Genomic DNA, 12,063 nt, shown 5'->3' on the forward strand with positions numbered 1-12,063 from the left:
CTATACTTTATTTACTCGGCAGTTCTCTCCGATCAAATAATAAGAAGAAAATACCTGATACATTATCCATCTTTTCCTTCGCCGGATCTCATAGGCTACACCATTTATTTCGGTCGATTCCGTTGCTCCACTGGGTAGCATCATTATTCTATTATCGTTTTCCTTATTCTATAAGTAAATCATAAATTGGTTCATTAAGAATCGATCCATTCTGGTCAAATTAATAGAAAGAAAAGGAAATATATAAAATTTTTATATTTATACAAAGCATATAATAATTTGGTTTTGATAATATTAAAATAAAACAAGAAAGGAAGCCTATACTTATTATGTTTACAGTTCCCAGCTTTACATTTTCTCTACATCTACCGATCGTTTCGATGGCAGATATATGATTTAGTGGTCCGATTTTCAAAAAATGTATACCAAAATTCTGAAATAATAAAATAAGCTTATATATCAGAGTAGATGAAAATACGTTTAAAAACAATGAAATTATAATTTTTTTCTATTAATTTCATGATTGTTCCTATGGCAGCTATAAGATATAGTCGTCCGATTTTCATAAAATTAAGACCGAAAATCTGAAATAATATAAATAAGCTATATCTCAAAAATTTCGAAATACATCCAAGTTATAATTCTTTTTTCTTTAAGGGGGTCTTCTCATTCAAAAGCCGTTTTTTTTGACCGTTTTTAAAAAAATTCTTACTTGAAAACGCAAAGAATAATTGAAAACTTTTTTTATTTATTGTATTCAAAAATGTTCAAAGTAACTAAAAAAGTTGTTCTTGCCTCGATACGAGGGTTGTTCAAAGAGTAATGAGACTTCAAACTTGGTGGTCGAAAAAAAAGGTGTCGTCCTGGCGGCCACGATACAGGGTCTCCAGAGCGTCCGAAATGAAAAATAAGAACGGGGTTATAATCAGAACAGATGTCATTTTCGGGTGACGGAACAGATTTTTTTTTAAATTTTATTAAACAAAATGGCGGCCATTCAAAAAAAAATTTCGTTTTCGCGCTTTTTTTCTGTTCCGTCACCCGAGAATGGCGACAATTCTGCGTCGATTCCACTTTGTTTCATGAAAATCGGTTCAGTTGAACTGGAGATATCATGGCCGCCAGTTCGAAAAACATGGTTTTGAGATAAACGCGTTTGAAGTTTGAAAGAAGACCCCCCTAAGTTTATTTGTATGTCAGCTTGTTTTTGCTTGAATGGCCTGGCAAAAATGGCTGGGCACGGGTAGTGCATCGCTGCTTGCCCCGTCCGCGATAATACAGTGTCTAGCAAAGGCCACGGTTCAACTCTTTCTGCCTTAAAAAGCCTAAGGAAGTGAGCCGTTAGCCATGGGTGGAAGTGCCTGGCGGAAGGCATAAAACGCAAGTGGACGGTACCCCCATAAAAGATACCATTCTGGAGGGTTTGAATGATAAAACCAGGGCTGGGATGTCAGCCCAAACGTCGGTGGAAGGCGTGACCGCTACCACCGGCGGGCACGTGGGGGGGAGCAATCCTCTCTGCGTGTCGCCAGCGGTTACAGCTCTGATGTGACGGGAGTAGGTCATTTCAGTTGCAACGCTACTGCCGAAAAAACTACGCAGGGGAAGTTGAGCCGCTCACGTGCCATAGTCGATACAGACTCGGACCTTGAGAGCGTGCAGCTTCTCCACTCACCGAAACCAGGCACCAGCTCCCAGCGCAGGGACGAGCCAAAGCGGTCAAGCGAGGGAATGAAGGCCAAGGCGCTGTACAAGGCTGCCCTCCGCATCCAGGATCGGCTCCTGGAAAAAGCCGCCCTATCCCCAGAGGAGAGGGCAAAGCTTACCTGGGCTGATTTTAACCTATCCCCAGAGGAGAGGGCAAAGCTTACCTGGGCTGAGGAGAAAATCGCTCAGGGGTGGCTTCACTTCGCCAAACTCCCCCATATGAGGTCGACTCGCGGATTCGCCAACAAGATGGAGAAGACGCTTGCCAATAAAATGCAACGCTCAACCGAAAGCGCCTCTACGGACGCACCGGGGAACAAGCGGCTACGCGAGCCTAAGGAGGCAGGCCCTCCTCAAATGGCGAAAAAGCCCAAAAAAAACCACAAAAGTCAGTGAGGTGACCAAACGACACTTGATCGTGGCCCTCATTGACAGAAGCGATGAAGCCGGCAAAATGACCGAGGCGCAGTGGAAAATGGTGCATGCGCGGCTCGTTGAGTCATTGTACACACGGATGGAGGATGATCCCGAAGCTCCCATGCCCACTTTCGATGACACTGGCTGGCTATATGGGGAGAAAGTGGCTGACGCAAGCGGTATGCCAGTTGGAGGCGCTGTGGGAGGGAGCCAAGCTAGAGGTGGTGGACCGGGAGCTAATCCCATCCACTCCAAAAGCGAAGGTACTCTTCCCCATCGCAATCCAAGCGGAGCGGGCGCTGATGCTGCTGCAGCGTCAGAACCCGCATATCCCAACCGCGGACTGGAAGGTTCTGCATCCTTTATCCCAGATACGGGAAGATGGCGTGGGGCATGGGTAGCGTATACCTGCGCCTCAAAAAGTGCCACCTCGGGGATAAGGATGCCCACACCCTGAAGGCAGATGTGGAAGAGAAGGACCTAGGTCTGGAAACCATCTTGGATGCTGACCGGGAAATAACGCTGGATGAGTCCGACGAAGGAGAGGACGGTGACCTGACCGTAGTAGTCAACCCGTCGTATGGAGGTGAGCCCAGTACCCATGACGCTCAGGGTGCTGCAGATCAACGTACATAAGAGCAAGGTCGCGTCGGCGGAACTCCTCATAGCCATGGCGCAAGGATCCGCCGACATAGCTTTGGTTCAGGAGCGATGGATTGCCTCAGGCAATGCCATCGCCGGACTGAAGTCCGCAAATTACAATTTGCTCCATCCACCAACGGTAAGCAGGACCAGAACCACCGTACTTGTACGGAAGGGTCTACACGCTAACCTTATGTCTCATTACAGCTCTGATGACCTGACCGTGGTGATGCTAGAGAGCTGGTAAAAGCGCCTTTTGGTAGCTTCCTGCTACATGGCACACGACAGGGCGTCCCCATCGGATGAAATGAGCTTGGTAGAAGCCAGCCCGAAGGACCGGCAAATGCTCGTGGGTGCAGACGCCAACGCGCACCACTGCGTATGGGGGAGCCCCGACATAAACGACAGAGGTGAGTCCCTCTTAGACTTTATACTCTCAACCAACCTGAGTATAGCAAACGAGGATCACACTTTTGTAGGTCCCACCTCCTCAAACGTGCTAGATCCTAGTCTTGTAAGGGGACAAGGTACTTTGGTAGCAGAATGGAGAGTCCTTGAGAGACCATCCCTCTCAGATCATAAGTACATACGCTTCCAAAACAATTAGTCTTCAGGAAACCCCGGAATACTAACTGGGGAAAGTTCAAGGAGACTATCGCGACACAGCTCGCGATCTCTCCGGGCATAGTAGAATCCGCGGAAGACATAGAAAAGTCCCTAGAGACCCTCTCCAAAGAACTCTTGGAGAAACTTCTTCTCCAATATAGATACTGCCCCGGAAACGTCTAGACTCCGGAAGCTGCTATCGAAGCAGCCAACCATACAGAGTCAGCTCAAACGCGACGACGGACAGTGGACTGAGGGCAGCGAAGAGGCCCTAACAGCACTAATGCATGCGCATTTCCCAGGATGCACTGAGGTACCCGATGCAAATAAGCACCAGGACCTAGCAACTGGAGCAGAGCATCTCATAAAAGATCTAATATCCTCTGGTAGAATCCACTGGGCTATAGACTCCTTTGCGAGGGTAATAGCACCAGGACTAGATGGAATATTCCCAGCCATACTGCAGGCGACAAAGGAAGTGATCACCCCATGGCTCCACGCAATATATACAGCTTGTTTAAGCACGGGCTATATTCCGGATTACAGACCGATAAGCCTAACCTCATTTCTACTTAAAACGCTGGAAAAGCTGCTGGACCTATACATCAGGAACGATGTAAGGAGACAACTGTCGACCAACTAGCACGCCTACACGAAGGGGAAATCAGTTGAGACGGCACTACATTCGTTGGTAGCCACCATTACGAGAGCCCTAAACAATAAGGAATATGCACTTGGAGTGTTCGTGGACATACCCGGGGCATTCAACAACGTTAACACGGACGCAATAATGGATCGCCTAGAAGCGACCAACTTGTCCCCCGCCATTACTTGTGGATAAGGAATCTTTTTAGTTGCCGGCGGGTACAATCAGATTGGGGTAGCGCTTCCATGGTAAGAGGAGCGCACAGAGGCACACCGCAAGGTGGGGTTCTGTCGCCCCTCCTATGGAATCTGGTGGTAGACGACCTAATCAAGAGATTCGAGAGGAAAGCACCAAAGATAACAGCTTTTGCGGATAACATAAGCATAATTATCACGGGAGTCTGTCCATCGACCCTCAGCTCGATCATGAAAACAACGCTCAGGGAGAAATGTGAGTGGGCGGAGAAGGTAGGACTCAATATCAATGCGGATAAGACGAACCTTATTCTCTTAACCAGGAGATACAAGGTGCCGCAATGGATCCCCCCGAAAATTACCAAAACCAGGCTGACCCCGGAAACACAAGTCAAATACATCGGCATTGTACTTGACAGCAAGCTGACGTGGAAGACCAATGTAGTAGAGAGGGTAAAAAAGGCCACCATAGCGCTATATGCATCCAAGAAGATGTTTAGCAGCACATGGGGCATCTCATCCGCTCTAATGCATTGGGTCTACATATCGGAGGTGCGTCCGACTCTACTGTATGAAGTCTTAGTGTGGTGGCAAGCCATGAAGAAGAAAACGTATTGTAACGTATCTTGGCCGGGCGTAGGAGGTGCCGGCCGAGATCACTACGGAAAGCCGAACGGAAAGTTTTATTTGAAGGTGTGGCTGCCAAGAACTCTCCTCTGCCAACTTCCCCGTCTAAGCCATCCAATGAAGACACGAGTATTCCTGGTGTATTTCGTAGCTTTGCTTTATTTTCACCAAATCGGCATGTTGTTTTTCAGGAAGTAGGGCAAAGAACAAGAGAAGAATCAGAGAGACCAGGCATCCTGGCTGTCAGATTCTCGGGATTGCGCAGCTTAGCTCGTTTTGAGTTCTGTGGCGTCAAAAACTCCTTATTGCGCAGCTGCTCGCGTTGCCAACTGCCTCGAGGATCGAAAGCTCTGTTGGGCAGCTTTCGTTACATTACCCCCTCCTCAGACTCGAGTCTCCTGGCCGTAGTGGGTTTGGGTCTCGGTACGGTGCCAGGCGGTGGACATGAACGGTTCCAGGCGGACTCCTCTGGGCGCACGTTCGATTCTTCTACTTCTGCATGCGGCGGCGGCGTGGTCTCGTAAGACTCGGCGGCGGCGGCAGTTCGCGTTGCACTCTCTTCGGGCGGCGGCTTTGGTTCGGGGCGCTGCGAGGCGTTCGTGGCTGCAGCGATCTCCATATTCCGTGTTCCACGTTCTAACAGGGCCAACGGCAGCTGTTCTTCAGACGTGCATCTAACTGTTAAGTGGGTGTCGCTATATGGCAGGATACTGGTGGGTGCAGTCGAATCAAATGAATTTCGCTGCTTTGTATTTGGGGCATATAACTGCAGATATCCCCACGGAAACCGCAGCTGAAGGTCTTTCAGATCGACGGTTACTTCGTATCGCAGCAGAAAGTCCATGCCCAGATGGCTAGGAGGGCTGCCCTCCACCAGCAAGAACTCGTGGGTAACCGGCCTTCCAGCAATTTCGAGTCTTGCGTTCACTCGAGCTGTGGCCACGAATTGTTCCGCTGATGGTCCCTGAGGTGTCACTCGGCACGGGGTGGTCGGCAGTCGTTGTTGCAGATCCCTATCATTTAGTAGGGAGACGGCGGCCCAGGTGTCGATGATCAGGCGTAAAGGCTGCTTCTGTAAAAAGATTAAGGAGTGTAAGTGAGGGCCACCCACGGCACGACAGGTATACGTAGCTTGGGCGGGCGGAGACTGAATCCCTGAAACTCGCCGAGCACGCATCTGCCCAGGCGTTCCAGGTCCATGGCAAAGTCCTCGAGCGACTCTCGCGGTCCCTGCATGCGATTGTGGAATGCGTGATAGCCGGCATGCTTACTGACCGCGAAATACTCGCGCATGGCCTCATACGAGCGGAGGGTGGCGTGAAAACGATGGGCACGCCCCCGAAGACACGTGTACAATTTCCTGCACTTCTTCCTTTCTGACCAATGGTACTCCTCGGCCATGTCGTCCAGGAGGCGCAGAAACTCCGGCCAGGACGGGTGCCGTCGAATGTGGGCGGCAGCTCCGCGTCCTACACCTCGAGGATTCCCAAAGGTGAGGTTAGGTCGTACACTGGTGGCGGTGCAGTAGTTGGCGCGGCTCTAGGTCCATGTCCATCCTTCGGGAATACACTTCTCGCGCCGGTGCAGAGTAGGGGTTAGCTGCCTCTGCGAAGCGCGGGGTGCTGGCGGAATGAAAGTCGCCCCCAGCTTGTGTCACGCAGTCGCGACTGCGCGCGGGCTGCGTTCCGTTGCTTCCGGAGCGGTCGCCCAGCATAGTCCTCTCGAAAGTCGCCCACATCTGCTCGAACTTCTGCTCCAGCTTTAGGTTGAAAGACTGATCCAGGGCCTCCACTTTTCGCTTGATCCGCCGGAAGGAGCGGTCAACGGCTCGATCAACGGCGTCCAGCGCGGCGGCATCATCCCGCGGCTCTTCCTGGTTATGCCCTTCAGGGGAGGCTTGACGGCGGTGGCGAGCGGAGTTCTTAGGCATTTTCGTAGGTCAGGGTTATCCCTAGATATCCAAGCGCAACTGACAGCAGAAAAGGCGTCACAACGTCTGGTTGCATCAGGAAACTTGACGCTACAAGGATTCGGGCACAGTTCAATTGGTCGAGAAATGAGCTAGAACGTGCGCATATGTAAACACAACAGTATTCATGGGACCAAATGACTGGAAGTAAGGCCAGGACCATGCTCAATACCTCAATATATATACCGACGGCTCTAAGATGGAAGGAGGAGTTGGAGCGGGCATATTGTGTTCAGACCCTGAAATGAGACAGTCGTATAAGATACCAAGCTACTGCAGTATATTCCAGGCGGAAGTATTTGCCATCAGGAAAGCAGCAGAGCTTGCGCAGAGCATAAACCGTCCACATGAGGCGGTCAATTTGTTCGTAGACAGTCAAGCGGCGATAAGATCCATGCAATCATTAGCGGTAAGTTCCAAAAATGTACTGGCAAGCAGGGATTCACTAGATAGCCTGAGCACGACTAAGTCAGTGAGGATCTACTGGGTTTCCAGCCACCAAGGCATAGACGGTAACGAAAGCGCGGACGAACTTGCAAAGGAAGGCGTCGGACAGAAAATGCCCTATCTCCCTAAGAACGCTCCAAAGCTAGAGATACGGGCTGACGCAAGCGCAAAAAGCAGGTGGAGGAATAATTCCGCAACCTGCAGAATATCAAAAATTATGTGTAAATATCACAACAAGAAACTCACTCACTACGTGCTGCATCTTCCGCGGAAGTACTCCAGAATGTTAGTGGGTATTCTAACAGGTCACTGCCTGTCTGCTGCACATGCAATCAAGCTGGGTATTACTGACAACACCAAATGCCGGAAATGTGATGAATCGGAGGCAATCGAAACCTTGGAGCATTTCTCATTTGCAAATGTCTGGCCCTAACGAGGGCAAGAATGAGATACCTAGGCTCTCCAGTTCTGGCATCGCTAGAAGATGCCTCTAGGAGGAAGCCAGGGGAACTCCTTGCCTTTGCGAAAAACACCTTGATATTCAAGTATCTCGAAACCCGCATAAATAGTCTCTTGGTCCATCCAGGAGTTTCCCCGGATAGCTATGGGCCATATTGGCCTATGTGTGGCCCTTCGAGGGCCGTCCGGACTAACCTAACCTAATATAACCTATATGCAACGTTTTATTTAGATAGCTTTAAAACTGAGGGCCTAGTTTGCGTAGAAACGGACAGACGGACATGGCTAGATATATACTGTATAGGGTCAGAAATGTCTCCTTCATTGCGTTGCAAACTTCTGACTGAAATTATAATACCCTGCTAGGGTATAAAAATAACAAATTTTTAATTGGGAAAAAGGGACTTGGGGAAAATTCTTCTTCAGCCTTTACTTTCCATATTATAGCCTAGTACTTTGACAACGAAAATCCGCTGTAACACGTGTTACAGCAGCCAAACTCCATATAAAAAAAACGGTGTGAAAAAAGGAAGAAGAAGAAATTTGTGCCTCGTCGATTTTGCCGGTACTCTGACGACGAAAATGATGACTGTTCAAATTGAATGGCGTTGCTAAATCAAGATAGTAAACAGCTGATCTCGGGGTGTAGCAATAATTCATTTGATTTATTCTTACACCTCAAATGGAGGGAATGTCAAGGCGAAGCCCATAATATGGAATTTAACCCACAAAGGACATTTTAATGCCATATTCATTAATATTTTAAATATGTTTTTTGAATATTTGTTTACCAACAGCTGTCCAGTATGACCAAAGATAAGCCTTAAACGCCATAAAAGGTACATTTTCTTGGCATTTCATGACTTTTCCTTAATTTTTTTGGTCACACTGGTGACCGAGCCAAATAAACAGCGATTCCGCTATAACACATGTTATAGCGGATTTTCGTCGTCAGAGAACTAGGCTTAAAAATTAAAACAAAAACAAGAAATGAAGCTAACTTCGGCACGCCGAAGTTTGTATACCCTTGCAGATTGGTTTTCATATTTATATTATAAATTATAATGCCGAAAACAGACACTAAACAGAGTTTCATAACATTTTACCTATACTTATTATGTTTACAGTTTGATAGTTTTCCCATTCCCATTCCCAGCTTTACATTTTCTCTACATCTACGGATCGCTTCTATGGCAGTTATATGATATAGTTGACCGATTTTCATAAAATTTATACCAAAATTCTATAATAATAAGTTAAGCTCATATCTCAGAGTAGATGAAAATACGTTGAAAAACAACGAAGTTGTAATTTTTTCTATTACTTTCCCTATCGTTCCTATGGCAGCTATAAGATATAGTCGTCCGATTTTCATAAAATTTATACCAAAATTCTAGAATAATAAAATAAGCTTATATCTCAGAGTAGATGAAAATACGTTGAAAAACAACGAAGTTATAATTTTTTTGATTTATTTCCCGATCGTTCCTATGGCAGCTATAAGATATAGTGGTCCGATTTTCATAAAATTTTTACCAAAATTCTGGAATAATATAAAATGGCTATATCTTAAAAATTATGCAAAAATATTGAAAAACAGCCAAGATATATTTTTTTTCTAAAAATTTATCGAACATTTGTATAGCAGCTATATGATATAGTCGTCCGATCCGGCCCGTTCCGAAATATATAGCAGTGAGAGTATATAGAAGACTATATGCAAAGTTTCATTCAGATAGCTTTAAAACTGAGGGACTAGTTTGCGTAGAAACGGACAGACGGACAGACGGACGGACAGACGGACAGACGGACATGGCTAGATCGACTCGGCTGTTGATGCTGATCAAGAATTTATATACTTTATAGGGTCGGAAACGTCTCCTTCACTGCGTTGCAAACTTCTGACTGAAATTATAATACCCTGCAAGGGTATAATAAATAAATAAAGAATATAAATAATATTTTATTGGGAAAACAGACTTGGGAAATTTCTTTTTTTTTTAATTTTATTTAGTATCGTAAGCTATGGTCACTCTTGATCTGAGCATTTCCTTTCTCTTTTCTGGATGGCGTGATCGAGTGGAGTTCAATTTCTCTGCAAAGCAAAATTTACTCCGCGTGCATCGAGACAAATGGACACTTATTTTGCAAAGTGATAACTGCCATTGACTAGGTTAAATTGTGCTTTGAATGTTGCGGGTAAGCTTTCGAGTGCGTTAGATCGCAAGTGCTTAATAAATTGATTTCCGACAATAGTGCTTGCTGTCCGTCCTACGTCCTGATAATTGAGGATTTACACGTGAGACTTTTATTGTCAGCGCAGCCTAGCCTGATTGCATTGTTCCGCCATTGATTTTCGACCACGTGTAGTGGAACTTCACTGACGTCAACGATTTGCTGCCAGATCCGCACCTGCGTGCAAACGGAGCGTTCGCCGCGCACAGCGGGAAGCTGTGCTTTCCCCCCTCTCTGCTGCTGAAAGAGCGCATCGATTATTTATTTATCTAAAGCTAACAAATAGTTATAAACTAAGAGCTAACTAGGGGTAAAGAGCCATAGCAGCTAAGGCCTTCGGCTCGCGGATTGCGTTGGATTAGTTGTATTTACAGTATTTACATTGATACAATGAATAAATATTTACAAAAGGATAACTTAAATATACATTCATAGGTGGAATCATAGATAATTTATATTTACAGTGGCTTCATATTTTGTAGGTAATTTTGCAGTTGTCTAGGAACTTGAGGATGTTTTTGAAGTTTTTGTTTGAGGGGTTGGCTATTGTGGAGATAGGGTCAGGGTTCTGGAGGAGTAGGGAACGTTGGATGGTAATGGCAGGGCAAGTGCAAATGATATGTCGAAGATTTCCTTGGGCATTGTTGCACATTGGGCAAAGGTTGTTTTTTGTTTTGTCAAGATAGTGAGCGTTTGTTAAGTATGTGTGTCCAAGTCTGAGACGGGTGATAATGATTTGCTCTCTTCTGTTTAGGGAAGAGTTTTTCGAGGGCTGGTTTGTTGTTGATAGTCTACTGATTTCTTGGTACCAGTCGGAGGTACGTAGTTGTGATTGTTTTTCTAGTAGTGTTAGCTTTAAGAAATGAGATATGTCGTTAGAGTTATAGTTGGCGGTGTGGGTTAAGGGGGATTTAGCGGCAAGTTTAGCTGCTTTATCAGCACTTTCGTTGCCCACTATTCCCATATGACTAGGGATCCAGATGAGTTTAAATTTCGGAAAGTGTTGGTTGATCATGTTCCTAATGGAGGCTGGGTAGTAAGCGTGGTTGTTATACCCTTGCAGGGTATTATAATTTCAGTCAGAAGTTTGCAACGCAGTGAAGGAGACCTTTCCGACCCTATAAAGTATATATATTCTTGATCAGAATCAACAGTCGAGTCGATCTGGCCATGCCCGTCTGTCCGTCTGTCCGTCCGTCTGTCCGTCTGTCCATCTGTCCGTCTGTCCGTCTCTACGCAAACTAGTCCCTCAGTTTAAAAGCTATCTGAATGAAACTTTGCATATAGTCTTCTATATACTCTCACTGCTATATATGTCGGAACGGGCCGGATCGGACGACTATATCATATAGCTGCCATACAAATGTTCGATAAATTTTTAGAAAAAAAATTATAACTTTGCTGTTTTTCAACATTTTTGCACCATTTTTTAGGTATAGTCATTTTATATTATTCCAGAATTTTTTTTTTTTTTTTTTTTTTTTTTTTTTTTATATAAGTTCAAATTTAATTATACGTTAATCAACCAAATCAATGATTATAAAACGTAGGGACTAACACTAACAACAAACATAACATGGAAACATAACAGTAAACGGTAAACAATTTATAATTTACAAAGGCATTTCAATTATTGGTGTAGGACTCGGGTTCTTTGCCTCCCTCTTAACCAAAGGTCACCTGGATGTCGTCTCTTCAGTCTTCGTCTGGACATGGGGATGGCCAATGATGCCGCTAGGTGGTCGGTGTGGGCCAGAAGCCGTTCATTGTACCGACTTGAGTGCCTGTTGATCTGCTCCCTCACTGGTAGCATTTTGAGGTCGTTAGCGATGTCTGCATTCCTAGCAAACCAGGGTGCATTTGTGATTGTGCGCAGCGCCCGGTTTTGGACCCTTTGCACTTTCATAACGTTAGAGTCGGACGCAGTACCCCATATCTGGATGCAATAGGTCATAGCTGGAACAACTATTGCTTTGTATAGCAGCACTTTGTTACTGAGGCTCAGCTTGCTGGTGGACTTTAGCATCCAGTTTAGCTTTCTGAGTTTTCCACGGCATGCTGCTGCTATTTTGGTGGTGTGTTGCCTCCACGTGAGCCGCTTATCCAAGATCAAT

This window comes from Drosophila kikkawai, chromosome 3R (assembly GCF_030179895.1).
Source record: "Drosophila kikkawai strain 14028-0561.14 chromosome 3R, DkikHiC1v2, whole genome shotgun sequence".
Lineage (NCBI taxonomy): Eukaryota > Metazoa > Arthropoda > Insecta > Diptera > Drosophilidae > Drosophila > Drosophila kikkawai.